Here is a 4691-nt window from a genome sequence, read left to right on the forward strand (position 1 = left end):
ATATATATATAAATATATATATATATATACACACACGTGCGTGCATATACATCATTACTTATTTTTATGCTTAAAGTTGAATAACCTAAAACTAAAATCAAATTGAATAATTGGTGTATGAACCAATTGGTTTTTAATCCGCAAAACCCAATTTAGTTAGCCCACAACAATCAAAGCATGATCCGAATCTAACAAGAACTAAACAAAAAAATTAAAACCAACACAAAATTAAACCATATATGAGGTACAACAATATAAATTATAAAAATAAAAAAATTAAAAAATATGTAATTTCATCTCTCTAACTCTCGGTATGGGTCCTGATTTTTCTTCGCTTTAGGTCTAAAAAATGGTTGGGCCGCCACTAGGATAGGGGAAGAAAGGAAAAGAAATTGTATACTTAAAATGCACTCTCGAGTTAAAATAAAAGAAATAAAAGAAAGTGTTAATAACACTCTTGAGTTAGATCGGAAGGAATGATAGTAGGGCTGTAAACGAACCGAACGAACACGACAAGACCTTGTTCATGTTCGTTCATTAAGAAAATAATATGTTCACGAACACTTACCGAACTAGATTTTATGTTCATGTTCGTTCATTAACGAAATTAATGTGTTCACGAACACAAATAAAATCAGCAGAGCATATAGATTGAGACCAATGTATTCATCAATGTGAATAATAATAGCCTGTATACGAATCGAATGAACACGGATAAAGGCATGCTCGTGTTCATTCATTTAACTTTAAAAGAACACGGACAATTATCGAACAAATATTTATGTTCATGTTCGTTTATTTGAAAAGGGACAATTGTGTTCCTTTGTTTAAAATCTAAACGAATATAACTGAACAAAGATAGACGAACTTAAATGAACACAAATTAACAAATATAAAAACCTTTAATCAGATTACATATCTATATAATATTTAATTATGTTCTATTAATACATAAACAAACATAAATAAATAAGCATAAACGAACATAAATAAACGAACATAAACGAACGTTCATGAACATAAATGAACGAACGGAACATGTGTTCATGTTCGTTCGTTTAATTATACAAACACAAATTTTTTGTTCATGTTCGTTCGTTTATTGAATAAACGAACATAAACAAACTTCCCGCCAAACGGTTCACGAATAGTTCCCGAACGTTCGGTTCGTTTACAGGCCTAAATGATAGAAAACAAAATTGTAACTTTACAATTATGTCCTCATAGCCGAATGTAAAAGAGAATTGAGATAGTGTAAATTAACAATATTATAATGGGCTATAAACTTCTCTTTCACAATCAGCTATAATTTGCGGGAAATTTTGTGAGGGAAAAAGCCCTAACTTTTCTTTCTATTCTCTTCTTTTTCTTAAAAAAAAAAAAAAACTCAAGAATGAAAAAAAAAATTTCTTATCTTTTATTTTCCAAACCCTTAAATAAAAAACCCAAGAATGCACGTAGGAAAGGAAATGAGAGGAAAACATTTCCATTCATTTCCTTTCTTTTTATTTTCCTTTCCTTCCATCTAATTCCTTCCAAAATGGAAAGAAAGAATTTGCACTACAAAACTCCCACCTTCCTTTCCTTTTTATTCCTTGTGTTCTCGAGTTGAGTTAAGGAGAGAAAGGAAAGGATTCCTTTCCTTTCCGACCTTTCTTTCATTTTCACTAGGGCTGTGCAACGGTTCAGAACCGCGAGAACCAAACCGGAACCGGAATCGTTAAATGCTAAATATAAGAACCGGAACCGAACCTTATTTTAACGGTTCCGGTTCGGTTCAGAACCGAGTTAAACGGTTCTTGTGTAAACGGTTCTTGCCAGAACCGGTTTTCAATTAAAATTCTAAACATTGAAATATTAGAAGGTGCAAGAAACAAACGACAACTCATAAAATAAAATATTATCATATCAACATATTATATTTTAATGAAAGGGATTGAAAATAGATTAGAATAACCCAAAATATTTCAGAAAACAATTATTTTTTAAAACAGATTTAGGGCCGTGGAAGATGATTATTGTTTATGATATTGTAAGGGATTCAATGTAACCGGGAAAGTGAGAACGTGGATGGTCGCTCGTACATGGAAGTATGAAAGCCTACAAAATAAATAGGATTTTAAATATAATCTTCAAAGTTTAAACCAAACCCGGTTCTAGCGGTTCTATAACTGGAACCGTCGGTTCTAATCGAAACTGAACCGGGAACCATTTTCAGCCAAATTTAAGAACCGGAACCGGACCCAAATACAATAATACGGTTCGGATCTAGCGGTTCGGAACCGCGAATTGCTCACCCCTAATTTTCACTTTCTTTCTTCTTTTTCTTTCCTTTCCTTTCCATTCAATTCTTTCCATTTTGGAAATAAAATAAACCCATTCAATTTACTCTTCATTTGCCTTGTTTTTCCTTTTCTTTCCTTTCTTTTCTTTCCTTTAATGTAACCCGGGAACACACATTTCCTTGTTTCTTTTCATTTCCTTCCTTTCGAGAACACACTTTTTATTCATTCCTTCCCTTTCCTTCATTTTATGAAACTCGGGAGCCTTCTCTTATTTCCCTCATTTTCCTTTCCTTTCCTTTCTTAAATGGAACTTAGAGGAACAGAGCGCTATGCTATTTTGGTTACGGTTAACCGACTCATAACAACTCGCTATAACCTTGAAAACTGATTAACTATAACTGCCATAACAGATCGGTTATGGTTATGAGTTTAGCCTAAAACCACCCAAACCAACTCATGTACACCCTAGACTTCCAATTAGACCCGAAAGTATTCCCCTAACAAAAACCAATCACCTACTTCTTAAGGGACCACAAATGTTAGTTACTCAATAATACAAGGACCATTACTCTAACATAAATGATCCAACCAGACAACCACTGTACCTCCACCACCTCTCCCCACCGACATTTCCAAATCTATGAATTCATCAATTCAACAAATCCAACCCCAAAACCCTAACCAATGATCACCTCAATTCCCCAATTAAACCATTCTTAATCACAAAATTACCACCGACCCACCAATCACAACCCCTTCAATTTCATCTAATTCAATTCAATTCCAAAAACCCCTAATTTTTTCATCAAACCCTAACGATGCTGGATCGCATATTCGGACCTCGCCGGACCCGCCAATTCCACCGGATCCTCCGCAACGGCAAGGTCACCATCCTCTGCCTCGTCCTCACCATCGTCGTCCTACGTGGCAACCTCGGCGCCGGAAAGTTCGGTACGCCGGAGCAAGACTTTAAAGAGATCCGTGAAACGTTCTATCAGTACCGGAGCCGCCGGGCCGAGCCGCGCCGAGTTCTTGAAGAATTGCAAACCACGCCGGAGCAAACGACGGAGATTAATAATTATGCGGAGTTTGATATTAATAAGCTGTTTGTTGATGAAGAAGATGATGTTAAGAAGAACCCGAATGAGCCGTACAGTATTGGACCCAAGATCTCTGATTGGGATGAGCAGAGAGGTGAATGGTTGAAGCAAAACCCGAGTTTTCCGAATTGGGTTAATGTTAATAAGCCTCGGGTTTTGTTGGTAACCGGGTCGTCACCGAAACCGTGTGAGAATCCGGTTGGTGATCATTATTTATTGAAAAGTATTAAGAACAAGATTGATTATTGCAGGATTCATGGGATTGAGATATTTTATAACATGGCGTTGCTTGATGCGGAAATGGCGGGTTTTTGGGCGAAGCTTCCGTTGATTCGGAAGTTGTTGTTGAGTCATCCGGAGATTGAGTTTTTGTGGTGGATGGATAGTGATGCCATGTTTACGGATATGGCATTTGAGGTGCCGTGGGAGAGGTATAAAGATCGGAACTTGGTGATGCACGGGTGGAACGAGATGGTTTATGATCAGAAGAATTGGATCGGGTTGAACACGGGTAGTTTCTTGTTGAGGAATTGTCAGTGGTCGTTGGATTTGATTGACGTTTGGGCTCCGATGGGGCCGAAAGGGAAGATTAGAGACGAAGCGGGTAAGCTTTTGACACGTGAGTTGAAGGACCGACCGGTTTTCGAAGCGGATGATCAGTCGGCGATGGTTTGGATACTGGCTTCCCAGAAGGAAAGATGGGCTGATAAGGTTTATTTGGAGAATCATTATTATCTTCACGGTTATTGGGGCATTTTGGTTGACCGGTATGAGGAGATGATAGCGAGTTACCATCCTGGTCTTGGTGATCATAGGTGGCCGCTTGTGACTCATTTTGTCGGTTGTAAACCGTGTGGGAAGTTTGGTGATTACCCGGTTGAAAGATGTTTGAAACAGATGGATCGCGCGTTTAACTTTGGGGATAATCAGATACTGCAGATGTATGGGTTTACTCATAAGTCGCTTGCTAGTAGGAGGGTGAAACGAACTAGGAACGATAGTAGTAATCCTCTTGAAGTTCAGGATGAACTTGGGTTGCTTCATCCCGCGTATAAGGTTGTTAAGGTGCCATTGGGTGAATGAATTAGTTTGTTGTTTTTACCACGACTTACGTTGATTGTATCGGATTTTTTCTTGTTATTAGCTGGTTTATATGGAAAGAAAACAAAAAGGTTGAGCCAACTTTTGTTATTGTTTAGAAACTATAGTTTGTTCTTTGTAAGCATTATGAAATTAGTTGGCTTGATGTTGCCAAATATTGTGCACATCTGATTAATCAAGAAAGCTTGTCTTATTTTTTTAATTT

At 37.2% G+C, this 4691-nt stretch overlaps 1 pseudogene; it reads left to right on the plus strand.

Annotated features, from left to right (window-relative positions):
* The first annotated feature begins 2935 nt into the window (after positions 1-2935).
* Positions 2936-4691, plus strand: LOC143549907 (xyloglucan 6-xylosyltransferase 2 pseudogene; annotated as a pseudogene).

This window comes from Bidens hawaiensis, unplaced genomic scaffold (genome assembly GCF_021521415.1).
Source record: "Bidens hawaiensis isolate Kalapana, Puna unplaced genomic scaffold, B.hawaiensis_p1.1 tig00015856_1, whole genome shotgun sequence".
In the NCBI taxonomy this organism is placed as follows: Eukaryota; Viridiplantae; Streptophyta; class Magnoliopsida; order Asterales; family Asteraceae; genus Bidens; species Bidens hawaiensis.